The sequence below is a fragment of the Scyliorhinus torazame genome, chromosome 5, assembly GCF_047496885.1.
Source record: "Scyliorhinus torazame isolate Kashiwa2021f chromosome 5, sScyTor2.1, whole genome shotgun sequence".
Classification (NCBI taxonomy): Eukaryota; Metazoa; Chordata; class Chondrichthyes; order Carcharhiniformes; family Scyliorhinidae; genus Scyliorhinus; species Scyliorhinus torazame.
The window spans coordinates 118,030,195-118,042,739 of record NC_092711.1 but is presented as its reverse complement, the minus strand read 5'-3'; the positions used below and the strand labels follow the sequence as shown (position 1 = coordinate 118,042,739).

The following is a 12,545-nucleotide window of genomic DNA, read 5'->3' as shown; positions in this document are numbered from 1 at the left end:
TGCCGCGTGGACCCCCGGTCCCCAGAGCTCCAGCCTGGTTCTCTGCTTCACTGGTCTGGAGACAATTACACTATTCAACCACCAGCCACTCCCCCAGTGAATCCACTGTCCAATATTACGTGAATGTAATATCTTACAAGCATGTGTTATTCGCTCTGACATGTACCTAAAAATGCATTCAGGAGAAGCAGAAGTGCTGAAAATTCCCGGCACACTGAGCAGGGACATAGATGCTCCTATTTTGACTCGGCACAAATATTAACAGTTCGTTCAATGGCGACAAATGCAGGTCAGAGGCTGAGAATCCTGCAGCGAGTAACTCACCTCCTAACTCCACATAACCTGTCCACCATCTACAAGGCACAAGTCAGGAGTGTGATGGGATACTCTCCACTTGCCTGGGTGGGTGCAGGAACTCACTAAAGACATCTTAGACGGCGCCTTTCAAACCCAAGACCCCGACACCCTGAAAGTTCCCTTCCCAGCCACTCCCCATCCTGACTGGGAAATATATCGGCTGTTCCTTCACTGTCACTGGGACAGAATCCTGGAACTCCCTCCCTAACAGCACTGTGGGTGTACATACACCAATGGACTGCAGCGGTTCAGGAAGCAGCTCACCACCACCTTCTCAATAGCGAATAGTCCTGGGCAATAAATGCTGGAGCAGCCAGCGAGGTTCACATTTCCGAATGAATCAAATGAAACAGACAGACGGCTGCCTGAATCCACCATCATGGAGTCACCTGGATTAGTGAATGAAGATAAGTGAATGTCCACTCACATAGTCAAGCTTTTCGAAAATGTATCGATTTTCTCGGGAACGTATTGGTTCCCTGCAGTGTGAGCTCAGCTTCTCAAAGCAAACCCAATGTGAATGAATCCCGCCGTCTGCACCGCAAAGTAATGAACAAAACGTGTTGCTTGACCATCAGAAAATAATATCAAAGGGCTCATCCACTATTTGAACCCGGGACCTCTCACATTTTTGTGCAGCACAACCCCCGAAGCGAGAATCTTACCCCGAGACCAACGAGCTGGTAAGAATGAGCTGATTGAACCAAAATATACTTTCATTGCCATCCACAGCCAATCAGATATCTGCGGAAAATGCTGGGTAAACTCGGGAAGTCAGGCAGCATTTGTGGACAGGGAAACAAAATTCATCTTTCACCTCCATGACCTTCCATTGAAACCGGGACAGGTTAGAAATGTAGAAAATTAGAAGCAAGTGAAATCCCGGAGGGAGCAAACAGAACAACAGGAAAGGGCTCTGATAGGGGGCGAGTCAGGAGATTAACTGAGAAAAGGCCTAGGGTTCCCTGGCCACAGAGTGAGGTTAGCATCGAATCAGAGAATAAATACACCACAGAATTAGGCCATTCGGGCCGCGGTGTCTGTGCCAGCTCTCTGTCAGAGCAAATGGAAGAAATAAAGAAACAAAAGATGTGTGCGAATTACAGGCTCACCGGCAGGGTTCTGAGTAATGTGGAGAAACAGAGAGATCTTGGGGTTCATGTCCACAGATCTCTGAAGATTGCCACTCAAGTGGATAGAGCCGTGAAGAAGGCCTATAGTGTGTTCGCATTTATTAACAGGCGGCGTGAGTTTAAGAGCCGCGGGGTTATGCTGCAACTATACATGACCCTGGTAAGACCACATTTGGAGTATTGTGTGCAGTTCTGGTCACCTCACTATAGGAAGGATGTGGAAGCATTGGAAAGGGTGCAAAAGAGATTTACCAGGATGCAGGATAGGTCTTATGAGGGGGGGGCTGGGGGGGGGGGGGGTGGGGTGGGGAGTGGTGGGGGAGGGGGGGTGGGGTGTGGGGGGAGGGTGTGGGGTGGGGGGTGGTGGGGGAGGGGGGGGTGTGGGGGGAGGGTGTGGGGTGGGAAGGGGTGGGGTGGGTGGGTGGGGGGGGGTGGGGGGGTGGGGGGGGGTGGGGGGAGGGGTGGGGGGGTGGGTGGGGGGGTGGGGGGGTGGTTGGGGGGGTGGGGGGGTGGGTGGTGGGGGTGGTGTGGGGGGGGTGGGTGGGGGGGGGGGTGGGGGGGGGATCCCGAGAGAACGCTTTGGGATAAACAGTCTGTGTGACCGATTGGACCAGATGTAACGATGTCATTCCCCTGTGGGTCAGTGGCGCAATGGATAACGCGCCTGACTACGAATCACGAGATTCCAGATTCGACTCCTGGCTGGTTCGTGGTTAACTTTTCGGCATTCCATGACAGTCCATGAAAACTACATTTTCAACAACTTTAACCCAATTCAGTTGATCGTTTACATTTACTTCCAGTGGCTTTTTTTTTACAAATTCCAGGGTATTCATTTTTAAAATAAATTTAGAGTGCCCAATTGTTTTTTTTCCAATTAAGGGGCAATTTAGCGTGGCCAATCACCTAACCTGCACATCTTTGGGTTGTGGGGGTGAGACCCATGCAGACACGGGGAGCTGTTAATATTAGTGCCGAGTCAAAATAGGAGCATCTATGTCACTGCTCAGTGTGCCGGCAATTTTCAGCACTTCTGCTTCTCCTGAATGCATTTTCCGGCATATATGAGAGCAAATGACATTTGCTTTGTAAGATATTATATTCAGGTAATATTCGATAGCGGATTCACTGGGGGAGTGGTTGGTGTTGAGTTGTGTTATTGCGGATTCACTGGGGGACTGGTTGGTGTTGAGTTGTGTTATTGGCACTAAACTGGCAATGCAGAGAATCAGGCTGAAGCTCTGGGGACCGGGGTTCCACGCGGCAGATTTACTCAGTTCAAGGGTTATTCAGGATGAGTAACAATGGAAATGTCAATTATGCAACTTTTCCCAAACACTTAAACTAATGGGCCTCGACAATGTTTTTACGCGGTTTCCAATCCAGGATTTTTTGAGTGTAAAGTAAACATGATAACCACTACACCACAGAAACAGGCACCGAGTTTGACCCTCTGACCGAGAACAGGAAACCTGCATTCTTGTTGCACTGAAGAACCTTCTTTTGAGGGAGTCCAATTCGGCTGTAAACTCAGACAAGCGGCAGATAAATTGATTTAAGATTATTATTAGAATCAGAAAATGTCGCAGCACATTAGAAAACCATTCACACTTAACACGTGTGAACTCGCTGACCGATTCCTCCCAGTCCCCATAATGGTGGATTTTGCAGGATATCATTTGAAACGGGTGTAAGGTAACGGATTCGCTTAATGAGTAAACAGAAAACAAAAAAGGGCAGCACGGTAGCACAATTGCTTCACAGCTCCAGGGTCCCAGGTTCGATTCCCGGCTTGGGTCACTGTCTGTGCAGAGTCTGCACGTTCTCCCCGTGTCTGCGTGGGTTTCCTCCGGGTGCTCCGGTTTCCTCCCACAGTCCAAAGATGTGCAGGTTAGGTGGATTGGCCGTGATAAATTGCCCTTTGTGTCCAAAATTGCCCTTAGTGTTGGGTGGGGTTATAGGGATAGGGTGGAGGTGTTGACCTTGGGTAGGGTGCTCTTTCCAAGAGTCGGTGCAGACTCGATGGGCTGAATGGCCTTCTTCTGCACTGTAAATTCTATGATAATCTATGAAAACAGCAAGAATACAACTCATCGCCAAATGAGGAATGTTTCTGCCCAGTTTCGAACCAGGGACCTTTCGCATGTGAGGTGAACGTGATAACCACTACACTACAGAAACAGCTGGCTGATATTCGCTCCAATGGGCCTGTGTAGAAAGCTGACACTGTTCTGTCACTCAGTTACACTTTGGAGCCATTGTTTTTTAGAATTCGGCTGTTCTTATTAGGAATGCTGCAGAGAGACTAATAAATCAATGTAACCATAAAATGGCAAAACGCAATAAGTGGCACTTCGATCACCTCGATCAGCTTTTCAAATGAACAATCTTTTGATTAATCTCAATGTTTTTCTCTGTTTCAATGGCCTTGAGTTTTCTCCATTTCAGCTGATCGTCCAATTCGCTTTTGAAAAAGGAATTTCTGTCGAATCCATGCCCAGTTTGACTTAATGATCAAGTTTCACTGATGTGGAGATGCCGGCGTTGGACTGGGGTGAGCACAGTACGAAGTCTTACAACACCAGGTTCAAGTCCAATAGGTTTGTTTCGATGTCACTAGCTTTCAGAGCGCTGCTCCTTCCTCAGGAGATTCACCTGAGGAAGGAGCAGCACTCTGAAAGCTAGTGACATCGAAACAAACCTGTTAGACTTTAACCTGGTGTTGTAAGACTTTGTACAAGTTTCACTGGACCAGGAGATGTGAACATGGAAATTATGTAGTTTACGATATAAACAACATGTAATCATGCAATTGATTTCATACCGAATTTATGAAGGTGTTTTTTCCTGATCAAGCTTCTCTTCATTATTTCTGAGTTGATATACAGAATTTAATGATATTTGATCTACAGCCTGTTCACACAGTCTATCTATTAGAGAGGGAATGGTTTTTAGAACTTCACAAAGCCCTGTTGAGATCACTTTGCTTAAGTAGTCCACTTTATTTGGTTTCAAATGAATTTTCAAATGGAGATTCATTCTCAGGGTGGAATGATTTCTGCTCATTCAGAAATAACATCATTCTCATGTTGCTTCTAAAAATGTCAATCAATTTACTCAGCATCTGTTCCGTTACTCAAAACTTAATCTTATCTGACACTTTTGTCCTCATTTGAAAGTGAGACTCTGAAATATACAACATTGATTTGCAAACATGACTGACAAAGAAAATATTTCGAGTCACTGGGAAATACAAACCCCATTGTGCTCATGTGAGATTGAGCACAGTCAGCATTGAAATTAAATGGGATAGTTTTACAGGTAGAGATTTGAGAATGATATTTTCATTATATTTGATTCCTTTTTGTTCTGTGTGTGAGACATTCTGGCGCCTTCATCCCGTTCGTGTTGAAGAAAGAGGGGCGCCACAGGATCTGTACTGAGCCTCGTTTTTCTCATCTCCCCGAGTGGCTTTTCCTATTTCGCTATCATGAAGACAGATTTTTAAAAATGTGATTCTATTAAAATCTCTGCCATTTACTCCAATTCAATCACAGAATCGCTTGTGTCTGTCTTTATGTGCATGTTTCAGACGGTGATTAAACCTGCATCTGTCAACCCATTAAATTCTGTTGTGAACTGAACGAACCGCTAATATGTGAACTTTGTCAAAATGCGGAGTTTTATTGGAGCAATTCTATACTGACAGGTTTTACCCATCATGATAGATTGAGCAGGCTAGGGACGTTTCCTTTGGAAAAATGAATGATTGAGGAACATAAACGTATAGAAGTGTTTTACAGGGTAGACAATTGGAAGATGTTGTCACTTGTGACAAATGAAAATCACTTATTGTCACAAGTAGGCTTCAATTAAGTTACTGTGAAAAACCCCTAGTCACCACATTCCGGCGCCTGTTCGGGGAGGCCGGTACGGGAATTGAACCCACGCTGCTGGCTTTGTTCTGCATTACAAGCCAGCTGTTTAGCCCACTGCCACTGGATGAAAATAAATATAACTTAGTGATACATCTAATGAGCAATTCTTTTTAACTAGCCATTAAAATAGAAAATACTGGAAATACCCAGCATATCTGGCAACATCTGGGGCTTGAGAAACTGTCGATCTTTCAGATCTGTGCTGATGCAGTGTAGTTCTGATGAAAGATCTTGGACATGAAATGTAAACCATGTCTCCCTCTCCACAGACACTACAGATCTGCTGAGTATTTCAATTCTGGCTTAGGTCACTGTCTGTGCGGAGTCTGCACGTTCTCCCCGTGTCTGCATGGGTGTCCTCCGAGTGCTCCGGTTTCCTCCCACAAGTCCTGAGAGATGTGCTTGTTAGGTGAATTGGACATTCTAAATTCTCCCCCAGTGTATCCAAACAGGCACCGTAGTGTGGCGACGAGGGGATTTTCACAGTAACTTCATTGCAGTGTTAATGTAAGCCTACTTGTGACACTAATAAAGATTATTATTAGATTATTATTTTTGTTGTTAATTCAGATTCCCATCATCTGTAGTTTTTTTTTGCTTTTCTTTAACTGACAGTGCTAAGTAGAAGGGTTTAAAGTCACTGACTGAGCTTCAATCTCAGGTGTAAAATCCCACCACAAAATTCTTTGGATTTGGATTTGTTTATTGTCACGTGTACTGAGGTACAGTGAAAAGTATTTTTCTATGAGCAGCTGAAACAGATCATTGAGTACATAAAAGAAAATGAAATAAAAAGAAAATCCATAAAACGGCAACACAAGGTCCACAATGTAAATACATAGACACCAGCATCGGGTGAAGCATACAGAAGTAAAGGTTAGTGATAATGTTAGTGTTGAATTAGTTTTAAAAGATTAGTACGATTATAAAAGATGTAAAAAGTGGATCTATTTGGTAGAGCTAACAGAGAGTCACCACGCTCCGCAGAGCGCCATCTTGGGTCCAAGGTGAATGTGCCTCCAAGCGAATGTGGAAATGAATTCACTCAGCCATCCTATTTGCTGACATAACAGCTCAGTAACACTGGAGGAAGAATCATAGAACCTACAGTGCAGCAGGAGGCTATTCGAGCCTGCACCAGCCCTTGGAAAGAGCACCCCAGTTAATCCCACGCCTTCACCCTATCCCGGTGACCCACCTAATCTTTTGGACACCAATTTTTCATGGCCAATCCACCTAACCTGCACATCTTTGGACTGTGGGAGGAAACCGGAGCACCCGGAGGAAATCCACAGACACAGGGAGAAACTGCAACCTTCCCACAGTTATCCGAGGCCGGAATTGAACCCGGGTCTCTGGCGCTGTGAAGCAGCAGTGCTAGCCACTATGTCACCGTGCCGCCCATTTAGTATCATTCAGATACTTCATATGCACTTTGGTTGCTGTATCAATTAATTTAATAATGTGACATCTTGGCATTTGGCTCCAATCGAAATCGGATCACAAAGCAACAAATTCGATTGATCAATATTGCGTTTTAATGGTTGGATAAAGACCCAGCATTCTCCGCGTGGAAGACTGTGTCCTATTCATGATGTGGAGATGCCGGCGTTGGACTGGGGTGAGCACAGTACGAAGTCTTACAACACCAGGTTAAAGTCCTGATGTGGAGATGCCGGCGTTGGACTGGGGTGAGCACAGTATGAAGTCTTACAACACCAGGTTAAAGTCCAACAGGTTTGTTTCGATGTCACTAGCTTTCGGAGCGCTGCTCCTTCCTCAGGTGAATGAAGAGGTCTGTTCCAGAAACACATATATAGACAAATTCAAAGATGCCAAACAATGCTTGGAATGCGAGCATTAGCAGGTGATTAAATCTTTACAGATCCAGAGATGGGGTAACCCCAGGTTAAAGAGGTGTGAATTGTACCAAGACAGGACAGTTGGTAGGATTTCGCAGGCCAGATGGTGGGGGATGAATGTAATGCGACATGAATCCCAGGTCCCGCTTGAGGCCGCACTCATGTGTGCGGAACTTGGCTATAAGTTTCTGCACGGCGATTCTGCGTTGTCGCGCGTCCTGAAGGCCGCCTTGGAGAACGCTTACCCGGAGATCAGAGGCTGAATGCCCTTGACTGCTGAAGTGTTCTCCGACTGGAAGGGACGTACTCGTGCGACTCGGCCAATGTTGTCTACCTCATACGCTGCAGGAAAGGATGTCCCGAAGCGTGGTACATTGTCGAGACCATGCAGACGCTGCGACAACGAATGAATGGACATCGCGCAACAATCACCAGGCAGGAATGTTCCCTTCCAGTCGGAGAACAGTGTCCTATTCAGCCCGCAGGAGTTTCTTGCGCAGGCGCACAACTAAGCTGTAAGTGGAGAATGCGCAGTGCGGTCTCTGAATAGAGCATGCGCAGTGCGGTCTCTGACTGGGGCATGCGCAGTGCGATCTCTGACTAGAGCATGCGCAGTGCGGTCTCTGACTGGGGCATGCGCAGTGAGGTACGTGCCTGGCTTTGGGCGACGAGGGGAACAATGATCGGGTGAATTGAGTCACGGGGCCGCGAGGTGTGGGGGAACGAGACAGCGGAGTGGCTGGGAAGGGGGCTTCATAAACACAGCATGAATGCCTCAAACCCCGAATAAGAAGCTCCTGATCCTGTGTTTGCAAAGGACGTTGTTGGGCTGTTCTGCATCACAAGCCCAGAATAACGGCAGCCATATTGCAGCAGGGCGCATGCGCAGTGGTCCCTGTCCTGTCAGCAGGAGGAGAGGATGTTGTGACTGACAGTCATGGCTTCTGGAAACTCCTTTTACAGGGGGTTAGAAGGGGAGGATTTACGCATAGCAAACTCAAACCAAGACAATTTTTATGTCTCCTCAATTTATATCTTAGACTAACAGTTGAAGGTCTTTGTAAAATTATTTTTCAGGAAGTTAAAAGTGCAGCATTGATCGATGGGAAACTCAAACCAAGCATCACATTGTGATCTGACAGAGTCAGCGATACATCAGAACCTGAATATCAGCAGCATCTGAGTGTGCAAGGTAAAATGTTTGTCTGTTCTGTCTGTGAGGGAAGATTTCATGTCCCAGTTTGACTGGAAAAACCCCGAGATTCAGAAACCCTGGTTCGACCACACCTTGAAAACTCAACTCTGGGCAACAAACCTTGGGAGAATAGAATGGCCTCAGAGGGAGTGCAGAGCACAGATTCCCTTGAGTGATCATAGGATCATAGAATCCCTACAGTGCAGAGGCGGGTGGGGGCATCCAGCACCAACCCTTCAAAATGCGCACACTACCCATTTATGCTTCCTCCATCCACCCCACCCTATACACATAACCCAGAACTTGAACTGCACATCCTTGGACATTGAGGCAATTTAGCATAGCCAATCCACTAGCCTGCACATCTTTGGACGGTGAGGAAACCGGAGCACCATGCAGACAAGGGGAGAATGTACAAACTCCAACAAAAGCTGGAATTGAACCCGGGTCCCTGACGCTGTGAGGCAGCAGTGCTAACCACTGTGCCGCTGCTGAATCCCAAAGTTAAATTATACGATGAGATTACAGAAAGTAGTCATAGTCATTGTGGCACAGCGGAGGCTATTCGGCCCAGTGAGTCTATGCTAGTTCGCAAGAGCAGTCCAGTCAGTCCCATTCCCCTGTTCCATCCCTCGATCCTCGCAGGTCTATTGCCATTAAATATTTATCCAATTGCCTTTTGAAAATATTCATCGTGTCCATTTCTGCCCTCCCCTCAGCCGCAACTTTAGGGTCATTACCATTGACTGCAAAATCGGTCCCCTTCACATCTCCCATATCTTTTACAAAACCTGAATATGTCCCCGAGTTCTTGTGCAACCAGTGAATGGGAACAGATTTTCTTTGTCTATTTTACCTAAACCCATCAGAATCTTCTACATCTGAATTAAATCGCCTCAACCCCCTCTGCCAGAACCATTCTGTAAAATCTCTTCTGCACCTTCTCAAGGACCTTCACATTCTTCCTGAAGAGTGGTGACCAAAAATGGACGCAATACTCAAATTGTGGCCTTATCAGAGCTTTATAAAGCAGTAAAACTTCTATTTTGTGCTCATTAACACCATTAATCAGCTCAAGAGTTAATTTAATAAAAGCAAAATACTGCGGATTCTTGAAATCTGAGATAAAACAAAAAATTCTGGATAAACTCAGCAGATCTGGCAGCATCTGTGAGGAGAGAATCAGAGTTTTTTAACATATTTCTTTATTCTCCTTTTTCGCATTTTCTCCCAAATTTACACCCATCAACAATAAACAATAATCAGTAACAAATATGTCAATCCCCATATCAATAACAACAATCCCATCCTCCCACCAAACCCAAAACATTCGCCCACATGTTCACATAAACAACTGACAAAAAGGAATCAGGAATCCCCCATTAACACCCCCCCCCCCCCCAGCCTTCCCACCCCCCCCCAACTAATGTTCAATGTTATCCAGTTCTTGGAAGTGCATAATGAATGTTCATTTGAAGCATACTTGTGACAATAAGCGATTTCATTTCATTTTTCATTTTCATTTCAGCCGTATCAGCTCCAACATCGCGCACAAGGTGGGGGTATTCACTCTCCGGAGCACCTCACACCAGAACCCCTCCTCCATAACCTCTCCCAACTCTTCCTCTCACTTTCCTTTGATCCCTTCCAGTGGTGCCTTCTCCTCTTCCAAAAGAGCTCCGTAGACCACTGACACTACCCCCTTCTCCAGTCCCCCCTTCGTCAGCACTTCCTCCAGTAATGTGGAGGAGAGAGAATCAGAGTTAATTTTCGGATCTAAATGATCTTTCCACAGAACTGCTTTGCTAACTACTCTCTGAATATATCCTGTCACTTCAGAGATAAAAGCACTTAGAAACCCCAGTCCCCTGTGTCCCTGCACAATCTTTAGCACTCTGCCATTAATTATATCTTTCCCCTCCCTAACCCCTTTGCCACCTGATTATGAGGGATGTAATCCTTGGAATTTAGAAGATTAAAAAGGAATTGATCAAAGTTTTCAGGATATTAATTGGAATTGTCAAAGTTCTGCTCATGTTGAAGATATATTAAATACTTGTTTCAATCATTCAGCCTCTACTACTCCCTTTCTCTCTCCTTCTCGCAGAGTGTCAGAGTCTGGTGTAGATTCAGACCAATTGGCAGGTTCCCTTCCCTGAAGGACATTAATGAACCAGTTGTGTATTCACAACAATCCAGCAGTTTTCATGGTCACATTTTCCTGGTGCCGGCCCCACAAATGACCCGATTCATTCAGCTCAATTTCACAACCTGCCTTTGTGTTTTTGTGAGTTCTGTCTCACTCCCTATTTTCCATTTTAAATCCGGTTCACAGGTCATTGGAAGAGGAGGATTTGCAGTCGGGAAACTTCATCACATCAGGATCAGCACCAGTTGCTCCATTTACCGGAACGTGAATATCATCATACTTTGAACATGGAAGGAAATAGCACCATTCACAGTGGGGAGAAACTGTACACGTGTTCTGTGTGTGTGGACGAGGCTTCAGCCAAACATCAGGCCTGTTGAGACACAAGCGGAGTCACTCTGAAGAGAAACCGTGGAAATGTGGGGACTGTGGGAGGGGATTCATTTCCCCATCAGAGCTGGAACCACATCGATGCAGTCACACTGGAGAGAAACCATTCTCCTGCTCCAAGTGTGGGAAGTTTTACTATTTCGGCCAACCTGCTGAGACACCAGCGAGTTCACACTGAGGACAGACCATTTCAATGCTCAGACTGTGGGAAATGCTATAAAAGTTCCCAGGAACTGATGCTGCATCAACGTGTTCACACTGACGAGAGACCGTTCAGGTGCTCTCACTGCGGGACTGGGTTCAGGCGACCGTCCCAACTCACTGTACACCAGAGGATTCACAGCGGGGAGAGGCCGTTTAGCTGCTCCAAGTGTGGAAGGGGATTCAATCAGTCATCTGACCTACTGACGCACAAGAGAATTCACACTGGGGAGAAACCCTTCACCTGCTCCGAGTGTGGGAAGGGATTCACTCAGTTGTCACAGCTGTTGACACACCAGCGAATTCACACTGGGGAGAAGCCTTTCACCTGCTCCTAGTGTGGGAAGGGATTCACTCAGTCATTCAACCTGCGGACACACCAGCGACTTTACACTGGGGAGAGGCCGTTCACCTGCTCCCAGTGTGGCAACAGTTTCACAACCTCATCCAGCCTGCTGAGACACCAGCGAGTTCATAAATAACTCGTGATTGGAATTTTCCGTTAATCACACCCAGGACTGAACTGTGTTCATTGGGGTCTGGTTCTGCTGATGGAAATAAACTGCAGCCACTTACAGGGACTCGTATTCAGGCTAAAAGTCAAATAAATCAGATTTGTGAAAAATACGCAGTGTGTTGAAACTTTTTTTAAATTTTTTTATTAAATATTTTATTGAAAATTTTTGGTCAACCAACACAGTACATTGTGCATCCTTTACACAATATTATAACAACACAAATAACAATGACCTATTTTATAAACAAAAAATGAATAAATAATAAATAACAAAAATGAAAACTAGCCCTAATTGGCAACTGCCTTGTCACAAGTAACACTCTCCAAAAATATAATTTAACAGTCCAATATATAATTATCTGTAGCAACGACCTATACATACTATACAGTATGAATTAACAACCCTGAGAGTCCTTCTGGTTCCTCCTCCCCGCCCCCCCTCCCCGCCCCCCGACCCCCCGACCCCCCCCCCCCCCCCCCCCGATCCTGGGCTGCTGCTGCTGCCTTCTTTTTCCCATTCCGTCTATCTTTCTGCGAGGTATTCGACGAACGGTTGCCACCGCCTGGTGAACCCTTGAGCCGACCCCCTTAGGACGAACTTAATCCGCTCTAGCTTTATAAACCCCGCCATGTCATTTATCCAGGTCTCCACCCCCGGGGGCTTGGCTTCTTTCCACATTAACAATATCCTGCGCCGGGCTACTAGGGACGCAAAGGCCAAAACATCGGCCTCTCTCGCCTCCTGCACTCCCAGCTCTTGTGCAACCCCAAATATAGCCAACCCCCAGCTTGGTTCGACCCGG

At 46.1% G+C, this 12,545-nt stretch overlaps 1 non-coding gene and 1 pseudogene across 1 annotated transcript; one reads left to right on the top strand and one right to left on the bottom strand.

The window, feature by feature from the left end:
• The first annotated feature begins 273 nt into the window (after positions 1-273).
• Positions 274-11,834, top strand: LOC140417889 (uncharacterized; annotated as a pseudogene).
• trnav-cac (transfer RNA valine (anticodon CAC)) lies at positions 3,599-3,671 on the bottom strand. The gene has a single exon. It is a non-coding gene; the product is annotated as a tRNA-Val (tRNA).
• Positions 11,835-12,545: the final 711 nt, after the last annotated feature.